Genomic DNA, 21,566 nt, shown 5'->3' on the forward strand with positions numbered 1-21,566 from the left:
GAGAAAGAAAGAAAATCCCAAGCAGGCTCCTCGCTATCAGCACAAAGCCCCACGCAGGGCTTGATCCCATGAACCATGAGATCAAAACCTGAGCCGAAACCAAGAGTTGGATGCTTAACCGACTAAGCCACCCAGGCGCCCTCTTACAGATTACTTTTTACCTACTAAGGCTAAGAGGGAGTCTTGCTATTTGAAATTCAAAGGAGTTGGATGAACAGATGGAAATACCCAGAACACAGCTGCTGGGAGTTGGGAGACTGGTCCCAGGAGAAGGTCCTAGTGCTTTAGACAGGAGATACCAGATAAATGCTCCAAGCTGGACCAAGCCTTTTATTCCAGAGAGTATCAAGATTTGCCTTCACCAGGCACCACTGTGAGGAGGAAAACTGAGGCCATTGGAAATGATCTCTCTCAACGTCCTGCCTCTCTTCCCATGAAAGTATCCACACTTGCATTCAGCCTCCCCTTCTTGCCCTTTTTGGTCTCAGGGGAAGAGGGTTCCTGCCTCCTGCTGAGGCACAATCCCATGAACCTCCCTTCCCTCTGCTGTATCTTCACTTCTTTTCCTTAACGGGGTCTCTCTCTTCAGCACTTTAACATGTTCAGGCTGCTCCTAGCCTTAAAAAGAAACAATGAGGGGCGCCTGGGTGGCTCAGTTGGTTAAGCCTCTGACTCAGCTCAGGTCACTATCTCACGGTGTATGAATTTGAGCCCCACATCGGGCTCTCCGCTGTCAGCGCAGAGCCTGCTTCAGATTCTCCGTATGCCTCGCTCGCTCTCTGCCCCTCTCCAACTCTCCCTCTCTCAAAAATATATTTTTTTAAAAAAAGAAAATGAAAAAAACCCCCAAAACCCTACGCCGTAAGTACCTTCTCTTGACATTTTGTCCTCCAGCCAATACCTTCTCTGTTCTTCCTTCCCTTCCCAGCTGAGCTATACAACAGCAGAAGACAACCAAACTTTCCCAATTTCCATTTGCCCTTCAATTCACTGTAATCTGGCTTCTGTCCCCATCCTTCCACAAAAACTGCCCCAGCAATAATGTCCCGGCCATCCAATTCCACAGGCATTTCTGTCTGCCCAGACATAGCTGCTGCATTTTGCTCTATAGACCCTTCCCTTCTATCCAAAACCCTCCACCCCTTGGCTTCCATGACCCTATTTTTTTTTTTTTCTTGTTCTCCACTCCCTTCTTTGTTCTGCTCTTCCTTTGTCCACCCCTGAAATGTTGGTGTTGGCTCAGGACTCCACTCTCAGCCACTGTTAACACCCAGGCAACACTCAGGCAACCTCGCCTCTTCTCATCTTCCCATTTGTTCCACTGGCAGTTCTAAAGGTGTATCTCACCCCCCCCCCCCAGTTTCAATGCCCACCCCATAACTCGAGTCCCGAATGCCCACCACTGAACTGTCACCTTCTCCTTTCCTTCTAATCTGCCCCCGCTTTAAGGCATTCGCCCCAGAAAAGCCAGAGGGCTCTTTCTAAAGGGTAAACCTGATCATCTCCTCCTGGCCTCAACCCCTTCAAAGGCTCTCTATCCGCTTCCTTTACAAATCCTTTATCACCTGCCCCATCTCCCTCTCATCTACAGCCATTCATTTGCCACGTACTCAATACCTCAGTGACTTCTTTCAACATTGTCCTTCCCCTGGGTACGCCCTTCCCAACTCCTGACGCTTTCTGCCTGTGTGACTCTAACTCGCCCCTCAGACTTTGCCCAGATATCACATTCTTCAGGAAGCTTTCTCTGAACTCCCAGATGGGACTAAGGGCCCCTTCTTTATGCTCCCGACAGTACCCTGTACACACCTCAAATATAATCTTAAAGTAGTTTATTCACAATTAAATAGGTACATATCTGTCACCTCCCCCCCCCCCCCCACCATCAAGCTCCTTAAGTTCCAAATTCACCTCATTTCCACCGAGAAAAGCAACTGGAACTGGGATGTAAGGGCAGAGCTTTCTGGTGGGAAGAGTTTTTAGACTTAAGACCAGTGATCAGTATGCAGTTGGCAGCCTTCCTTGGGGTCCTACAAACACAGGACTGGGTTTCACCTCAACTGGACCAGGTTTGGCATCTGTACAGGCAGGTGGGCAGACGGACGGCACCACCGCACAAAGCACCTCCCGAGCTCTGGGACTCTGACTTGAACCGATCGGTTTCCTTGAGTCAAATTTCTCAGCGGACTCCAAAGCCATATCCCGGAGCTAAGGAACAGCCCCAGCCCCGGGAGGAAAGAGAAGACAGACCCACAGATGATCCAGCAGGCCTGGTTCCTGAGGTTCTTCCAAGACTGGAATTCAGATGAGGAAAGCCGAGCTACCCCTCTCTAACCACCGTCCCCTGGTGCCTGGCCAGGACTCCACCAGACTGTCTGTCAGCCAGGCAGAGGAGGCCCAGCGGCTGACAGATCTTGTGCCCGGGGCCACACTGGCAGCTGCTCCTTCTAAAAGGCTCAGTGCTCTGCTCACTCTGATGCTGAGGGATCTGAAGGAGGAGACGGACAAGCAGCAGCCCCCGCAGGACCAGGAGAGCCCCCCCCCCACCACCCCAAGGTGGAGTGAAGGTATTGAGTGGTAGCCTGGCATAGGGGAAATCCAGACGGGGGAAGGAGGGAAGACAGGAGCGACAGTCCTAACAACCTGGAGCCAGAGCAACCTGGCTTCCCCTCTAAGAAGTCAAGCCCCAAATTTCATTTTCTGGGACGGGTGGGGACACACAAAGTATTTTCACAATCAGAGTCTCAGGTTTCCTGCCTTCCCCGCCCCCCTCCCCAATTCAGCTCCCTCTCTGCCAGCCTCTGCTGGTTGACAAATCAGAAGCGGCTCTATTCCCTCAGTCCCCAAGGGCTACTAGGGATTCTGTGAAAAAAACCATGTAGGTCCCAGGAAAGACATGGGGTGGTGAGGGCCCGGGGCTTTGTAGCCCATCCAAAAAGAGACAGCTGGGGCCAGTATGACAGTGTCACACAACTCCGGGGGGTGGGGGGGGGTACCCACACACTGTATTCTATGTGAATGTCACCCTCGGACCACAACAAAGAGAACCATGTGAATGGCGCCCCCTGCAGTTGCACACCTCGGTGGCATGGCTGTGTTCCCTGCTCCCGTCCATCTTTCAGATCACTTTCGGCCAGTTTCCCTTCGCCACCTACATGCGCTGTTAACGCTTCCCCACCTCTGCGCGCTCCGTCTCTGCTTAACCATTTGAAAGTTAGATGCAAGGGCTCCACCTCCAGATACTTCAGGCTGAATCTCTAAACAACTAGCACGCTCTCCTATATAAACACAACGCCATTAGCACAGCCACAACATTTAAGGTGGACACGATAATATTATCTAATACATAGTCCACAATGGAATGTTCACAACTGCCATCCGGGAAGTTTTTCAAACCTACAGGTTCCTGGCCCCTCTTCTGGGGGGATCTGATTCGGTAGGGTGAATCCCTGGACTCTGATCAGTTCAAAGCCCTCTCCCCTAGGCAATTCAGACGCGCCGCCAGGGCTGACCGCACAGACCGCGGTTTCGGAACTCCCAGGAAGACCAGAGGGTAGCGGGGGAAAAGGGACCCCACCAGGCAGCTGGTGAAGGAAGAGGGGCGTGCTTATGGCTGAGCAGGTCGGTGCCAGGGTCCAAGCAGCACCAGGCACCGAACAGTCCACACAGCTGCCAAAGGATGGCTGGAGGCCGGCGGGGGAGGAAATGGGGTCGGGGCAGAGCTACACAATGGTCTGGAGTCCTAGGGTGGAGACAAAGGAGAGGACACTCCCCTCCGCTCAGTCCCTGTGCCAGTGAGCCAGCAGTGACACCAGCTGTGCGTGCAGAGGGCTTCGGGCTGCCCGGCTGGAGGGCACCTTTTTAGAACTGCTCTGCCTTTGCTCAGCCTGTGAGCTCTGGGTCACCCTCTCACATCCAGAACCACGAAATTGAATGTCAATGGCCAATGAGTACCGGTTACACGCCAGGTGCCATGCTGGCCCTAGAAGTATTCAGAGGGCTGTGGCACACTTCCGGGGAGCTCGCCACCTAGCAAAGATGATAGACATATCCATAAATAATTCAATCCCCCCTCCTTGGGGCACAAAGCGGGGAAACACTGCATGTCTTGGCCCATGTTCACTGGGCAGGGAAAATGGAGAGCTACTGAGCAAGATGGTAAAAAATATGAAGGGTCTCAAGCCCCCAGCCTTGGGCATCCCACCTTTTAGTAGTTTTTAATAAGGGAAGAAGACTCAGTTCTAGGACTACCTAGGAAGGGGCCTTCAGCACCTCCTCTCAGAACAGAATAGGTCAAGGGGTTAGAGGCCATATGGACATAGAAGCTCTGGCTTCCAGAATTTTGTATTCAGATGACCCCTGCCCCTCCCCACCCCCCAACACCCATACTCATCCGTACCCCAAATCTCACTGGCTTTCCAGCCAGGGACCCATCCCCCACACCTCACTCCACAGGCCTGCTGCCCACCCCCCACTCCCACCTCCAGAGGCCCAGTTCTAGGAAGGAATGTCAGCATGCCCTGCGTCAACTCCTCCAACAGGAAGGTGTATCCAAAAGGTCAGGCTCCCTGTCTCAAACAGATGTATATCTGATCCCAGCTTCTGTACTGTAAGCCTATAGGTTGTACACAGCTCCACGAGGTTCTTTGATGTCAGGCCCATCACGGAGTCACATGCACCCACAAGGTCTTTCTCCTATCTGTTTCCTCTCTGTGGCTGTCACTTAGTTCCAAATGTGGGGAGACACAAAACAGCTGCCTGTGCTCTTGTCCTACTCATCCAACTCCTCTCTAGCATCCTCTGTGCCAAATTAAAGCAGCCCCACGTGATTCAGCCTTTGCTGCTGGAACTTCATTTTTCATCCCTGGATTCCCTGGGCCTACCCCTGGACATTCCACTAACTTGAAGCCAAAGTTGATACTGGAGTTCGTAGAGGGTTCTCTGGGTCCTAGGAGAGCAGAGACAGATGCCAGAAGCCTGTGCAACATGGTTAGATAGAGCTCTGTTTGCATTCAGAGTCCAAGAGTCCTCTAGTCCAGCTCAGAAACCACATGCACAGCTAGTCTATGCGCACGTGCGCGCGCGCACGCACACACACACACACACACACACACACACAATCCCTGGCAATCATAGCTCCTACCACAAACCCTGCAGATTTGGGACTCGGGTAAGAAGAGAGTCAGGATGGAAGAGGGCAGGCAACTCGTGGCTCCTCTCAGAACTTTCCTTCCTAGAGCTGGCGACATGGATCAGGGGCCAGGAGCTGGCAGCCACCTGAATGGAACCCCTGGCAAAGAGGGAAGAGAGGTCTTGGCAGTGTGTGGATCTCTAATCCAGGAACCATCCCTGGAGCCAGAGCGGCCACATCTCCTCTCTGTCTGGTCTATACTTCCTGCTTCCTACCACCCCCACCTGCTCTCAGCCACCACAGCCTCAAAAACCAGCCCTTCTAGTTCTGATCAGCTGGGTTCCCTCCAAGCAGCATGTGGTTAAGAATGCCTTTACTTCCCCCAACTCCCAAGTATATAAGCAGTCTCTTCTCACAATCCCTGGGCAACTCTTTCTGCCCATGGGTCATGTTCCTGTGCTTTAATAAAATCACCTTTTTGCACCAAGAAAAAAAAAAAAAAAGGAATTCCTCTTCCAGGGGGCACCTAGGTGGCTCAGTCAGTTAAGCGTTGGGACTCTTGATTTTGGCTCAGGTCATGATCTCAAGGTTCAAGTCGGGCTCTGGAATGACAGCACTGAGCCTGTTTGGGATTCTGTCTCTCCCTCTTCCTCTGCCCCTATCACACACTCATGGTCCCTCTCTCTCTCAAAATAAACAAACAAACATTAAAAAATAAATAAATAATAAAAGAATTACCCTTCCAGCTTCCTTGGCCCTCCAGAGAAAGGCAGTGGGATAGGATGGGGGGGGGGGCGGGGAGGAGCTCCCAGGATGACCTTCCTGTGCTAATCTTGGTCTCCAGCTGAGGGGATTCCTTATTTTTTTTTTTTTTTAATTTAAATCCAAGTTAGTTAACATGTAGTGTAATAATGGTTTCAGGAGTAGAATTCAGTGATTCATCACTCACATATAACACCCCAGTGCTCATCCCAACAAGTGCCCTCCTCAATGCCCATCACCCATTTAGCCCATCCCCTCCGGCACCCCTCCGTTTGTTCTCTGTATTTAAGAGTCTCTTATGCTTTGCCTCTAGCTGAGGGGATTCCTAAGGGAAGTTCGTTTCAGACAAGATTTACACCAGCCCATCCCATGTCATAAAAACAACCCCAACATTTCCAAACACCAACATCTATGAACCTTTAATCTCTCTGAGGGTATTAGAGACTCCACGAAGTATAAAGAAAGCCCCTCTGGGAGGAGGATGTCACAAAACAGGTGGAAGGGGGGATGGGGACACAGCAGCCCTCACGATCCTTGCCACCCCCTCCTTTACTTTGTCACACAGGGCCACTGGCTTCCTGCAAACCAAGGGTTCCTGCAAGGCCCCTTGCTGTCACCTGTCACCTCCAGCTGAACCTCCAGTCCAGCTTCCCCAGCTCAGTCCTTTGGAATCCAGTTCTCCAGGATTCCTGTGTAGGCTGGGGAAACTCCCTGGAGGAGGCCAGCCCATTAAACAGAATCCAGAAAGCAGGTCACAGCTGTTCCCAAACGGCCCGTGGCACCAGAGGGAAAACAGCACACCAAAGAGTCTCTGCTTTGCCTGGAGGACTCACCGGAGGGAAGAGGAGAGGCAGTGTGGGGCCACCTCACTGCTCCGTGCTGCTGCCCCAAGTCCTCACATGCTGGGCACGCTGGGCGGGGCTAACCCATCAGAGTCTGCAAGAAGCAAGGAGCAGCACTTCAGATTTTGGCCCAGGCCCACGGCAAGGGGAGGGGGGTGTAGCTCGGGGAACTGCAGAGGCATCGGACTAACGAAGAGTGCACAGAATAATGCCGGTGGGACTATCTCCAGAGGGACATCTTTGCTGGAGATCAGAGCTTGGATTTTTAAGGAGCATCTCCAATTAATTCACTTCTAACAATCCTTTGGTTGTTTTCTGGTAGCAACTTCCTTAGACATCAGGGAAGCGATCTCCCCACAACAGGGCCCCCTTGACCATTAGAGATGAGCAGACTGAGGCCCACTAAGGGTCAGCGACTTTGCCCCAGGGACGCATACTGGATCTGTGGCAGGGTGGGGAAGGGGCCACCGACCCGATGTGGGGGGCCATAGGGTGCTAATACTCAGGAACAATCTTGTCCCTAGCCCTTTGCTATCCGCCCCCACAAGTACACCCCTGGGACCAAACCCCAGGATGAGAATGAGAAGGACTCGGAGGACCGGTCCCCAGAATGATCACACACACACAGAGTGCAGAAAGTGGGGCCCCAGCCCCCATGTGGTCTGTGGGAAGGTTGGGGGCGGCTGCCCGTAAGCCTGGGTGAGGGAGCCAGTGGGCAGGGACAGGCTGTGGGGGCGGTGGGCTGCCATTGGCTGAGAGCCACCTGCTCAGCTTGCAGGAAGGCCAAAAGGAAGTCAAGCAGAAAAAGGCTGAGCCAGTCTTCCTCGGGAACCTGAGGAGCTGGAGACCAGGCCCCATACCATGCCACCGGGCCCAGGGCAAGCTGCCCTCCTCTATCCCGGTGGGAAGGCTCTACACAGTACGCAAGCCCTGCCTGCTGCTCCTCTGCCACCGCAGTCCCTAAAACAGCAACCTGGACATGTGATCTGGTAAGAAAGAGTATCTGCAGTTCGTGCTAACTCCCCAGATCAAGAAAATCCCTGGTAGACTAGTCATTCTCAGGGGCCTACAGCCTTGGTAATCACATGAACTGCATGTACCCCCACACCTTCCCCCACGTCCCCCCACACATCCACACGTAGCTACTACCACGCACTCCCTTCCCTGTGCACACCCCCTCACCCCCCAAGACCTACCTCTTCCACCTCCTCCCTCCCCACCCTACACACACCCATACCTTCCCCCCACGCACCTGCAGGTACCCCCCCCCACTCTCCATGCATACTCCATACCCCTCCCCCAAGCACACACGCCTCTGTACCCCGCGTACCTCGCACAATCCCCACACCTTCCACAATTACCCACATCTGCCCCTGCATACCCCCCATACCTTCCCACCCTCCAGGTCCCCCCTCTCCCCTGCACATCCCCTCCACCTCACTCACTCCCTCATCAGCTCCCTGGGGAAGTGGACTTAGACACCAAGAGGTCATGATCTTAGTGTCCCTGGCAAAGACAACTGAGAAAATAGATGGAAGGGTGAACCCGGAAGAAAAAGGAAAACAGGACCTTTCTGCTCCAGGGAGCAGCTCTGGGCCTTCGGCATCCACATTGCAGCCTACTGGAGGTAGGCTCGCAGGCCTGGAGGGGACCAGGGAGCCAGAATGCAAGGGAAGGGGACTCCAGGCAGTTGAGCCCAGGGGGACCTTCGCCCAAGGGCCACCTAGCTTCTGGGAGGCCTCAGAGGTACTCAGTTATTTCCTAAGTTCAGGGTGCATTGAAAAGGCCCTGAGGTCCCCACAGACCAGGGTAGGAAAGGAAAGGGGTGCCGCTCTCAAGCAGCCCCCATCTTACAGCCCAGAAACACACACACACACACACACACACACACACACACACACACACACAACACCAGCAAACATCTGATACTAATTTACACAGGGGTGTGAGAGGCCAAGGTGTTAGTCCCACCCAGGGACATTTGCATCTAAAAAAGCAGAGTCTGAGCAGAGGAGGGCCCAACCCAACCCATTCTGGAAGTGGAAAGGGAAATTTCCAGTGGCCTGGGAGGAATGACCCATTAATAGGTAGGCGGGGTGGATCTTGATGGTGGCTGTGCCTCCTCATGGCCTCCCTGGTCTCAGCTCCTGAGGCCTAGGCATCTCTTGTCCTTGTCCAGAACTCATGTCCCCCTCAGTGAGGCCCAGCAGGCAGCTTGGTCTCTAAGTCACTGACCCCTCCTAACCCAGGCCTTGGGTATTGTTGGCCAAGATTGACCCAGGAGGCCCCCAGGCCTTCTTCAGTAGCTGAGAAGGATATCCTGCTCAGGGTCAGCCAAGGACACTGACCCCCAAGGGAGACTAAGGATGCTAGCTTACCCCGGTCAAAGGAGAAACTCCACTCAGGATGCTGGGCCCTAAGTGGGAACTAAGATTGAGACCCTCTCCAAGATGGCCTCCCAGTGTTCAGAATCCCCAAACCACAGGGAAAGGGATACAGAGACGGCAGCCTGGGAAGGAGGCAGCAGGCAGTGTCCGGTGGTACCAGATCCCAGCCAGGACTCCCCACATCTGTCTGGTCTCCCCCCCAGACCTGTCCCAGCGGTAGGTTCCAGAGTCCTCAGAAGGACCCATCAGCACTCACAGCCTGGTATAGACTCCCCATACCCTATTTCCCCACCCGGTTGACTCTTAGGGCCTCCAAAGCCCTGGGTGCAGCTGGAGGCTCCTTCCTCTTTCCTACTTTCTCTCTCTCTCCTCTTCCCACTCTGACTCAAGAGCCCCAGAAGCCTTCCCTGGTCAATCCGTCCAATTCCTCCTGCTTTTGCTTTCAGTGTCTCCTTAACATTCTGAGGCTGTGTGCGTGTGTGACACAACAATTTGGTGTTGCTCTGTACCTGCCTGATGCCTTTCTCCCATCTCCCATGCCCCACTCTGCACAGGAAGGTCCCAAGGGAGACCGAGGTCTCCGGAGAGCAGGGCCTCAGTCTACGCTGAGCAAAGGGGACATTCGACAGAGGGGTGATCAGCCTGGCACAGCGTAGCTCATTAACATCCCACCAGCCCCGTCTTTATGGGGGCCTTGCCCATGTGACCCTCACTCAGGGCACCAGGGTAGCAGGAGTCACCATTCTCAGCAGGGATTAGGTGACACTGCTGGCAGCTGGGTAAGGGTAGCCAGGGTGTGACCGTGGGTGCAGGCCCATTAGGGCTAAGGTTCCATAGGCACCTTGCTGAAATGCCAGTCCAATGTATGTAAACACCATCACAAAGTCTGTCAAGTTAGTATCCCCAGGGATACGTCCCCAGTCCTCCCTGGAGGGAAGGTGTCATACTTTGTTTAGGGGAAAGGGAAAGGGAGGGGGGCAGGCAGAGTGGTGGGGGAAGGTCAAGTGAGGAAAGAAATACACCTGCTTTTCTCCTCTGGCATTTTGTGCGAGGTTTTGTCTTGTTTAATTCTCACAACAATCCTTACGTGTGGATATTAATATCCTTATTTAATGGATGAGGCAAGCGGAAAAGAGGAAAAGGACTGAATAATTTACTGCCCCCCCCCCCCACCAAGGTCACACAACTAGCAAACGACAAAATCAGGAATTAAACTGGAAACTGTTTCAGGCCAAAACTCATAGCGTTTTTCCTATCTCACAGAATGGGACCCAGGCACGTCACATTTTACCCAACGGGCAAGCTGACGTTGGTGATTACCTTGGTACAACGCCTCCACCCTCTCCCCCGACACCCCAAAGCATTTCTTCACCGTCGCAAGCCCCTCAAAAGCAAGCAAATAATAAACAAGAGGAAACCAAAGGACGACGCACCGTTTTCCAGATAAGAGGACCAAAGGCTGAGCGTCAAAATGGGAGAAGGGGAGTGGGGGATACGGGCTTCCAGTTATGGAATGAGTAGGTCACAGGAATAAAAGGCACAGCACAGAGAATCTAGCAGACGATACTGCACCAGCATCGCACGGTAACAGACGGTAGCCGCTCTTGTGAGCACAGCGTAACATACAGAGAAGTCGTATTCCTGAAACCAAGATAACACTGTGTGTCGCCTACACTCAAGTAAAAACATAAAGAGAGAGAGAGAGAAAGAACCAAGGACCAGAAGGAGAAATGCCTTGTCTGGAGTCACACAGCTAGTCAGTGACAGAAGTGGGACTAGAAAGTAGAGGCAGGTCCCAGACTCCCGCTCCAGTGCTCTTTCCAGACTGAGCCACCACCAGTCTATTTCCAGGGAAGGAAACCTCCCAGCCTTCCTGTTCCAGTCTCTCTCAGACTGGTCCATTCCTTTCCAAGCTTCCGATTACTTTCCTCAAGTTAAATAACCTACTGAAAGCACCCATTAGGCACGAAAAATTATTTGTTTAATGTTTGTTTATTTTTGAGAGAGAGAGAGAGAAAAAGAGCACGAGCAGGGGAAGGGCAGAGAGCAAGGGGGACTGAGGATCTGAAGCAGGGTCTGTGCGGACAGCAGGGAGCCTGATGTGGGGCTCAAACTCACGAACCATGAGATCATGGCCTGAGCCGAAGTCAGACGCTTAACTGACTGAGCCACCTAGGTGCCCTAGCACCAAAGATTATTATTCTTTCTCTTATCCGAACAATTGAAACAACCTCTTGAGCGTCTCTGTCTCCCCACTGACCCCTAAAGCATCTGCTCCACGGCCACAACCCTGGAGCAATGGCTCTGTTCATATCATCCTTCTGATGAAAAGGTTTCTGTGTCTCCCTGCTTTCATACTGGACATTCAAGACTCCCCACACTGAGCCCCAGCCCAGTTCCCTGCAGGCCCCCCAAATACTGATGGTTATTAAGCATTCCGTGGGGCCACAAGTTTTCCCATGAATCTTCGGTCACGCTAGTGCCTTCTGGAATCCTCTCTGGCTTGCCCTCTACAAACACCTGCCCTTGTATTTGAGCCTTCTATCATCTCCTATGACAGAAAGTGACTTTTGCTCTCTTTTGAACATCTCTAAATATACACAGCATTGGGGCGCCTGGGTGGCTTGGTGGGACGAGCGTCAGACTTCGGCTCAGGTCATGATCTCGCAGTCCGTGGGTTCGAGCCCCGCATCAGGCCCTGTGCTGACAGCTTGGAGCCTGGAGCCTGGAGCCTGCTTCCGATTCTGTGTCTCCTTCTCTCTCTCTCTGCCCCACCCCCACTCACTCTCTGTCTCTCAAAAAATAAATGTTAAAAAAAAATTTAGGGGTGCCTGGGTGGCTCAGTCGGTTGAGCGTCCGACTTCGGCTCAGGTCATGATCTCACAGCTCATGAGTTCAAGCCCTGTGTCGGGCTCTGTGCTGACAGCTCAGAGCCTGGAGCCTACTTCGGATTCTGTGTCTCCCTCTCTTTCTGCCTCTAACCCACCCGCATTCTGTCTCTGTCTCTCTCAGAAATAAAACGTTAAAAAAAAATTTTTTTTAAATTTAAATATACACGGCATTTAGTGTTTTGTGTTATACCTACTAGTGATTAGAATAAAAATAATTTTTATCCAGGTGGGTGCTTTATAGTTACAAAGCACTTTCACAGACATAAGCCCATTAATCTTAAGAACAAAAATTACCTCTTATTTATCTTGTCTTCCCCACCACGCTCAGCACAGCGTTTTACACTAGGGACAGAGCTGTTAAATACCGTGTTCTGAGGGTGGTCAGACCAAGCCAGAGGAGAATATTTAACACCTCCCTGCTACAGAATCAGAGATTCTGGATGAGGAAGGCAAAATTGTAGTTTACGTTTCCGGGTTGATACCCCATTGCATTTATTAGATTCTTGGAGTTTAGAAGTCCCCAAAATATTAAACGCTATTGTCCTAGCTTCTATACTTCTATGAAATGCTGCCGCAGATTATACCACCTCTTGGGGCAGCCATGGACAACTGCCTCATACCGAGTTTATAGGATTACCCCATTCCATAAAGCAACTCATGCATTCACTTGTAATTTCTGGAGTACAATGTGGTTACCTCAAGGTCATGGACCATATTGAATTTACGTTTGTGTCCCTAGGGTTCAGCACAAACTTGCCTGAAGGATGGTAATGTGATTGTAACCGCCACCGTTTTCTAAGCCCTTACTATTTATCAGGCCCTATTCTAGATAGTTCATTAATGAACTCATTTCATTTTTACCACAGCTTGTTCCCCCCCCACCCCCCCATACTATTATTTTCCCCATCTTACAAACGAGGAAAACAGAAGCACAGAGAAATCAAGTAACTTTCCCAAAGTCAAACAACTAGTATGAGGGGGAGCTAGGCTTTGAACCCATGGAATCTGGGTCCGAAGCCATACTCGTATGTACGTACTGAATTTATACTGCCCTTCAGTTGATGAATCAATAGATGTAAGAATGAATGAACAGAGGCACTGAAGATGTTTTTGTCGGAGAACAAGGAACCAACCATCAATTAACCCACCTCTTGCCTCCACCCCACGTTACCCATAGGACTATCACAAGAGTCTTTCTCAAACTTTCCCTAAGTTCCGCCAGAGTTTATCTATGAGGAATTCCCTGATACACCAGCATAGAATCCCTGTCAGCAAAATAAAAAAGCTTGGTTTAATTTATTCCTTAGTGAACTAAATTCTCCCAGAATACAAACTCCAGAAGGACAGGGACTATGTCTGTCTTCTTCCACTGCTGTGCACTGAGGAGAACATCAGGTACATTGTGAATAAAAGATAAAAGGTAAACTCCTTCAATGGTTCTGGTCAGATTAAAGTACCTTCACTTCACCCCCTTTGCCTTTCACTTCATCCCCCACCCCAATTTCTACTCATTGTTCAGATCTTGCTAACATTTAATGTTTTTATTTATTTTTGAAAGAGAGAGAGACAGAGCATGAGCAGAGGAGGGGCAGAGAGAGAGGGAGACACAGAATCAGAAGCAGGCTTCAGGCTCTGAGCTGTCAGCACAGGGCCCGATGCGGGGCTCGAACTCAGGAACCGTGAGATCATGACCTGAGCCGAAGTCGGACACTTAACCGACTGAGCCACCCAGGAGCCCCTTGACTAACATTTAATTTCTTCTAGGACGTCTGACTACCCCAAGTGTCCCACTTCTGAGTTTCCAAAGCATCCCATGCTTCACCCCCACCCCGCCCCCAACACACAGCCCATTTACTTGTCTGTATTCCCCACTCAACTGTAAGTTCTGGAAGGCTATCAGTCCTCATCACTGAAAGCACCTAAAGTCATTATTAGTAAGCCCTCAAAAAACATCTGCTGAATGAATGAGTTCTTTTTTAAACATTCTCTGACTTATCTCCCTTTGTGACCATAGCTTCACCACAGATGGCTTTGAAAACAACCATTTCTGTTGTCAACAGACTCTGTCAGCGGACTCTTGGGGAAGCCCTGTCTCATTCAGAACTTGGGGCTCACTGACACTTCTTCTCAGCGGTCCCCTCAGGGGAGCACCAAGGGAAGAAACACAGGTGCTGGAAGTTTCCTGACCTGGACTCAAACTTTGCTTCTTCTCTAACTAGTCCTACAACCTTCGGCATGTTTCGGAATCTTAATTTGAACTAAACCTAACCGCAACCTCAGGTCGCACATCGGTGAAAGGGGAGGAGACCATTTCATCATCGCGGTTTTCTCCAAGGTTAGGGGAAGGGGAAAGTACAGATAACGTTTGAGAAGCTACAGGCGGACAATACCTGACATTAATATAAAACGGTATGCTAACTAACAGGGATTAAAATAAAAACTAAAAACAAGAACAAAAAACCCCCCCAAAACAAAAAATAGCTACAGGTGGACACTCAGTGCCGGTGGTTATTCTTCATCATATGCTCTTGCCTCGTGGTACTTGAACTTGAGCTCAGGTGGCTCCTTTTCACCTTCCTTGCTGAAACAGTCTGCAACAGCGTCATCAAAATTGCACTTGGGAGACTTGGCTATCCCTTTGGAACCACTCTATGTTTCAAAGTCTCCTGTCAGGGAACTACATCTAACTTCTCTCTTACTTAAAAAAAAATAATAATCTGGGGCGCCTGGGTGGCTCAGTCGGTTAAGCGGCCGACTTCGGCTCAGGTCATGATCTCGTGGTCCTTGAGTTTGAGCCCCGCGTCGGGCTCTGTGCTGATGGCTCAGAGCCTGGAGCCTGCTTCCGATTCTGTGTCTCCCTCTCTCTCTGACCCTCCCCTGTTCTTGCTCTGTCTCTCTCTGTCTCAAAAATAAATAAACATTGGGGCGCCTGGGTGGCGCAGTCGGTTAAGCGTCCGACTTCAGCCAGGTCACGATCTCGCGGTCCGTGAGTTCGAGCCCCGCGTCAGGCTCTGGGCTGATGGCTCGGAGCCTGGAGCCTGTTTCCGATTCTGTGTCTCCCTCTCTCTCTGCCCCTCCCCCGTTCATGCTCTGTCTCTCTCTGTCCCAAAAATAAATAAAAAACGTTGAAAAAAAAAAAATTAAAAAAAAAAAAAATAAAAAAAAAAATAAATAAACATTTAAAAAAAATTTAAAAAAAAATAATAATCTGCCTTCTTAAGGTCTAGAGCAGAAATCTGAAATCCTGGCCATAATATTCTTGGGGAAAATAATATAGATGTCTTCTCCCAGCTTCCCATAATACCCAATTTGCAATCTCTCCAGTTTTGGTCAGCATTAAGTGCACTTTACAGGTGCTCCTTGTCAGTTTAACTTCCTTTATTTACCTGTAGGCAGGGGTAACAGCAGGGCGAATCAGGAATGTGGCAGATGCCCTGCTTTCAGAAAAGGGGGGCTCTCAAGAGGGGTCTCGACCCTGGAAGAGCCCCATCATTACACCTACCTACATTCTAGATTAGCCTGCGACCTAAGACAAGAAAGGCTCATATCTATTTCTTCTCGCTAGCAAGGTAAGCTGTAGCATTTCCTGAAAATGGAATCTCCTTGGTTCCTTCCCCTTTGCCCCTCCCCTTATGTCTTCTGGTTTGCTACCAAGCGGACCAACTACTCTGAGATAGAAGAACTTGGCTGAAAAGGATGCCTCCATAGCGTTAACTCCTGGTGGGCCTGGCTTAGCCAGGCATGGGACCTGGGCAACCGGCCATGTGAGCACAGCGGCTCTCATCTCGGACACCCACCTCCCTCTGGGGAGAATACAGGAGAGGAGACAAAGTGGAATCTAGCCATTAGGACAGGACCCTCAGGAGCAGAGGCATAGGATGCACAAATCATGGCAGGAAGAAGCGCAGAGAAGAAAACTATTACCCAGGAGATGACTCTCAGTGACTAGGGGTGGCTCGAGAGAAAGGTCCAGGAAGAAGAGAATTGACCAGCGTTTTCAGCAAGGAAGAGAGGCAGGAGTCATAACATTTTGGTGAAAGGAAAACATTTTCTCAAGAGACAAATGACCTTTGGCTCCTCTTTGAAACGCCATGGAGCCTCTGCTGGATGAGACTTCCTACAGGAAGTATCCCAAAAGAGGAAGGCGTGAATTGCAAGATTCCTTCAGTCACAACTTCTGCATTCTGCCTCAGGAATATCAAGAACCTCTTTCCTCTTCCTTCTCCAGAACCTGAAGGCCTCTGCCCCCACGCACAAATGGTGTCTTCTGTGTCCTTAATCTCTTTCACCGACATAGAAATTTGGGGTGAGTGAATTCCATGACCAGTGTTCTAAGAGAATTTCCCAATCGTCTGCACACAACTCTAAGGTGCCAAAAGGCAGGTCCTGTCATTGGTCATCTTGTGATCTGTGGGGCAAACGTAAAGTTCCAGCATCGCTAACTGCATGATCTTGGGAGAGTCACTTCTCAGGGCATTGATCTCCAAAGTCCTTTCCGATTCTAAAAGTCATACGTAGGATATGCAAGAATAATAATTTCCTAAATGCCTAAATAAAATAATAATAATTTCCTAAATTCCTAAATAAAATAATAATTTCCTAAATAAAAAAGACACAAAATAAAGCAGATATAGAAATACTAAAACAAAAGATTTGCCTCAGTTTCCCAGAGCACCTCAATTCCCAAATGGTATTAGTGTTGCCCAAAAGGTAGCAAAATTGCTTGACTTCATTATCCCCAGCCTTCTCCTTACACTGAAGGTAGGGATACAAATGAGAAAGCAGAGAAAGGCTGTGAGGTAGAAACCCCAAGGAATTCACCCTCGACCCCCAAATACCTGGGAATTAAGGAGATGCGATGCTGGGCCCTTGCCCTTGAGAAGTTTATCGTCTAAGGTATGTCCCAGTCTGGTGACATGTCAGGGGCATGCGAATCCAAGGGAAGCCAGTGTGAATGCATTCCGTGACTCTGCTAATCCCTTTCCATTCTCCCAAGACCCAACATCTCCCTGATAGTGACATCAAGGTTATGAGCACAGGGTCTGGAGTGAAACAGCCTGCTTAAAATCCCTCCTCTGTCATTAACTAGCTGACTGACATCAGTAAACGTTAGCTATTATATTATTTGCCAGCTCAGCACTCCTCTTTGGACAGTAGCCAGCCTTTGGGGTGGGGGGCGGTATATGTCTCCCCACTTCCCTGCAAATATTATTAAGCAGCCTTTTCTTCTCTCCTAGCTCCCATCCTGCCCTTTTTAAAGTAACCCCCCCCTCCAAAAAAAGAGAAGTAACCCAAAACATAGCTATCTTGGTATCATCAGATCACTCTTCCCATGTCCTAGAACATTCTCTATTCCATCCCTTTCTCCCACTCCTTCCCCAACCCCCACCAGCTCTCCCTCCTTTGTTGTTACCAAGGCTAAACTCAAGAGTGAATAACGCACATTGCTATAGTACTCTGCAGCTTTCAGAGTGCTTCTGCACACATGATTTTATTCAGTTCACGGGAAGCAATGTATTTCACCCTTAAAACAACCTTGTGAGCCCAGGGTATTATTTTTTCCCCATTTTACAGATAAGCAAACTAAGTCTTAGGTTCACAAGCTGTCCATGCTCACAGCGCTAGGAAGTCAGTCACACAAGGACTGAAAGCCTCCTGACCCCCAAGCCACCCACCCTTTTCTCCACTACTCCTCACTGTCACGTCCAAGTTCACATCCTAGCATCGTGAGGAGCCTGAAGTTTATGGCCAGTCACGAACCCCCCAAAGGCAACCGAGTTCTCTCATTTTTCTCCCTGCTGGCTGCGGCAGGGCTGTCCAGGCTGAAGGCCCATCCACATGAGGTACCTGCAAAGTGCCAGGCCCAGGTGGGGTGAGGAAACCAATGAGAGGGGTTCAAAGGTCCACAAGGCTGTGGGGTGCCTGCTAGAGGGCCACTATGTCATGGCAGAGACCAGAAGAATTCCAGGTCATTGGGCAATCCCGAGGGAGCACCCCAGGGAAAATCCAGCACACCCACGGGCCTCCCTCACTGAAGCTTCCAGGGAGAGGGAAACGCACAAGCTCCCTTCTGGCCAGGGCTGAGAGCTTGATCAAATTCAGACACACACACACCCATGCACACTCAGCAGTAAACTCAGAGCCATGGAAATCAAACCTTGAGCTCACCCAAAGGCCAAAGGAGAAGCAGCCACAGCCTCAGTCCAGGGCTCCGGCTCGGAGCCACCATCGCCTTGGACGCTGGCTGCCAGGCAGAGCTATAAAATATGCCTCTACTTAATTTTTCCATGGACACAACCCCGGATGCGACTGCCAGGCTCTGGAGGAGATGTAACTGTGTAGCCTCCTAACCTCTCTGCTGTAGGATGCACAGCTGGAACTGGGGGAGGAGGAGTAACCTGGGATCAGGTTTGCCACCCTCTGGAACACTGGCTCTTCCGATATCTTTCCAAGGCCTGGTGCGGCAGTGGAGTAAGTTTTCATTCAGCAACTGATACAGGCTTGGAATTCGGCGCAAATTGCTTACATCTGCTTGGCCCCATCCCAGACAGTCAGGTAGTTTAGAGAAAGAAGGAGGGGCAGCGTTGGCCCACTTCTGGAAGCCGGGGTAGCTGTGTGCTAAGGAATCTGGTGCCATGCTGGGACCAGCCAGCACAGGGTACAAAATTCACCAGCAGAATTGAGAAGAAGGAAAAAAAAAAAAAACAACAACAACACATCAGGGCAGCAGGAGACAATAGAGATTCCATTCCAGGCGTGGCTGGTGGGACTGGGACAGGGAAGCCACAAAGACCCCAAAAGGGGGTGGGGACAGAGGGAGAGAAGGTTGGCCCGGGGAATAAGAGCAATGGCAGATTCTTCACACACACACACACACACACACACACACACACCCTCAGCCAATTAGGGTGTGTGCACTAACCTCATACATTCGGGAACCTCTTCTCACAACCCAGGAGCTGGCCAAGCCCCTTGGCTCCCCACCCTACCCCACCCCTGCTTGGCAGCGTCCCCAGGGCTTCCTGCAGCTGCCATAACTCCCCAACATCAAAGTCGCCGCTGTCGGGAGCTGAAAATGAGAGACAAGTACCAGCCAGGAGAGCAGCGCCTCCGCGGAGGGCCCGGAAAGTCAGGCCTGAGGGTCCCTCTCTCTCCCCCAAGCTTCTCCTGGTGCTGCAGTACCCTTATAAGGGAGAAGCCAAGTCGGCCATCCGTCTGGCCAGAAAATGTATACATTCCCCCGGCTACATGCTGACTTTTCACCCACCGCAACAGAAAGCACCATCCCCACCACCCCCACTCCGGGGCAGGTTTTGCTTTTTATTTCTCATCTTAAACCCCCAAACCATTGGTTGCTTCAGATCGCCGTGCAGCTGGAGGGCAGGAAGTGTGTTTAGAGGAAAGGGGTGGGAAAGGGGTTTGAAGCGGGGACCCGAGACACCCCGAAACTGCTGGGGCGGGGTGGCGGAGGGAGCCGGCAACCTGCAGGGCGCCGCCGACCGGAGCTCTCGCTGCCACCGCGTCCGCAGCTCTGCCGGCCGCCGGGAACCCGCGGCTCCTTCCATTGTTGCACCTCGGCTGTTGCCATGTTGGAGGGAGAGCCCCTTGACCTCCGCTCCCTCGGCTCGGCGGGCAATCTGCAGACCCCGGGCGGCGGCTCCCGGCCGGATGCGCGTCCTACCTGTGCTCGCTGCGGGCTTCCCTGCGAGACCCGACGTGTCGCGTGCTCGGCGACGTGGGCTGCCGGCCCCGCAGCTCCAGGCGTCCCCGCGCCCGCGCGCGCCGCTCCCCTCTCCGCGAGCCACGAGCGCCGGCCCGGGTGGGGGGGGGGGGGGAGGGGGGAGGAGGGAGCCGGGGGCTGGCGGGGAGGCAGCGGAGGACGCGGGACCGGCTCCGGGGGGCGCGGGGGAAGCCCTCCGGGCCACGAGCGTGCGCGAGCCCGCAGAGTCAGGCCACCCCGGGCGAGACAATAGCGGGAGCAGCGGGCGGGAGCGGAGAAGCCATCTCCCGGAGACCCGGCGCACTGCACGGCGACGCGAGGCGCGGCCAGCCCCGGCCTGGACAGGCAGCCGCCCGGCCGCCCGCTCCAGCCCGCAGCGCCGAGTCGGCGGCGAGCGCGAGGGCGGGGCGGGCCCCGGAACCCTGACCGCCCTCCACCTCTCGCTCCCGCCTCCCGCCTCCCTCCCTCCCTCCTTCCCTCCCGGCGGGGGCGCGGGGGCGAGCTGCGCGCTGGCGTCCGATTGTGCTCGGGAACCCGACTGCCCGCGCCGCCGCTTCCCGCCCGGGGGAGGATTCTGCGGATAGTCGTTACTTCTCCCTGCGGGGGCCCCTTTGCTCCGGGTCGGATGCACGCCAGGTCCTTCGGCTGAAAACGAACCACTTAGCGGTTCGAGGACATCCCCCCTCCGCCCCCATCTTTATCAGGATTGCGACGCCCGCCAAAGTCCCTACCTTGAGGGCGGCGGAGGGGGGAGCTGTCACCGCGCTGTGCGCTCAGCCTCGTTGGGTTTTCGGTTCGCCCAAGTGGGTCGTCCCACCTGAACCCCAGAGAGTAGCAACCCTTAGTAGGGGTGGGGGAGGTAGAGCGGCCTCCACCCCAACTATGGTAGGGAAAAAGCCCGCTTCTTTCAATTCAGTAGGTCATGTTTAACATTTTTACTCCGTGTGCCTTTCTTTGAGCAGTGGTCTCTAGAAGAATTTTCCTAAAGACTCCACCCAAAAGAAACCGAGAATTGGCCAGCTCCTCACTTGCATTTGCTTGGCATAGTAACTATGATCCCTGATCTCAAAGTACATTTTCCTCACACTTGTATCCCATTCTCCCCCAGGGCCCTCCTTCCTTTCTGGCGGGTCTGTGAGGATCAACACCCGACGCCCAGGCCCCCCCGCTCTGCAGTCCCCTTCAGGTGTCCAGGGTCTCAAGGCTCCCAGCCTCCCTCAGAAGCCTAGCCCTCCCCAGCTGGGGAATCCCATGGAAACGTCTGCCAACCTACCCCTTCCCTGGTCTCAAGGAAATATTTATTGAAATGCTACTATTTCAGTCTATTTAGGGTTTACTAGAGTTTTACTTTTTAAAAAAAATGTCAGAAGGGCCTTTTTAATAAGATACAGGGCCTTTAAATTTTCCTCATTAATACAAAACTGTGCAACAAAGCCAACACGATACTTAGATTCATAGTTGTAGAATTGGAAGAGACTCCAGAGCTCAGTAAGAGGATATTTATTAGGAAGGGAATTTGAATAACCGGAGGACGTCCTACGTGGAGGGCAGGGGGCAGGGGGGAACAATATGAAAAGTGACTTTGCGGTTCACAAGGATTTCTTGGGATATTATTTTGTTCTCATGTAAGATGAAATCTGAGTGAATGCAAAGGATCCCTAATGAGGAGAAGTTTGCATTTCTCTCGGCCCTCTGCCAGGTGACCTTGCGTAGCCCCCTCCACCCTCTTAAGCATCAGTAATATCAGCTTCACTTCCTACTCCGGGCTGTTACGCGGCTCGAATGAGAGAATGTGAGTGAAACTTGTTAATGGCTAGACAGAATGCGGCGCGT

The 21,566-nt window shown here is 51.9% G+C and overlaps 1 protein-coding gene across 2 annotated transcripts in view; it reads right to left on the bottom strand.

Annotated features, from left to right (window-relative positions):
• Positions 1 to 20,125, bottom strand: part of PIK3C2B (phosphatidylinositol-4-phosphate 3-kinase catalytic subunit type 2 beta) — a 65,974-nt gene extending 45,849 nt beyond the window's left edge. The window contains exons 1-2 of one of the 2 annotated variants that reach the window (XM_058701966.1): positions 19,695 to 20,125; positions 6,727 to 6,829 (exon numbers count right to left, since the gene is read on the bottom strand). The gene's annotated coding sequence lies outside the window, so the exon portion shown is untranslated. The remainder of the gene's footprint in view (positions 1 to 6,726; positions 6,830 to 19,694) is intronic. The other variant, XM_058701965.1, reaches the window with a different exon arrangement.
• Positions 20,126 to 21,566: the final 1,441 nt, after the last annotated feature.

This window comes from Neofelis nebulosa, chromosome 15 (assembly GCF_028018385.1).
Source record: "Neofelis nebulosa isolate mNeoNeb1 chromosome 15, mNeoNeb1.pri, whole genome shotgun sequence".
Classification (NCBI taxonomy): Eukaryota; Metazoa; Chordata; class Mammalia; order Carnivora; family Felidae; genus Neofelis; species Neofelis nebulosa.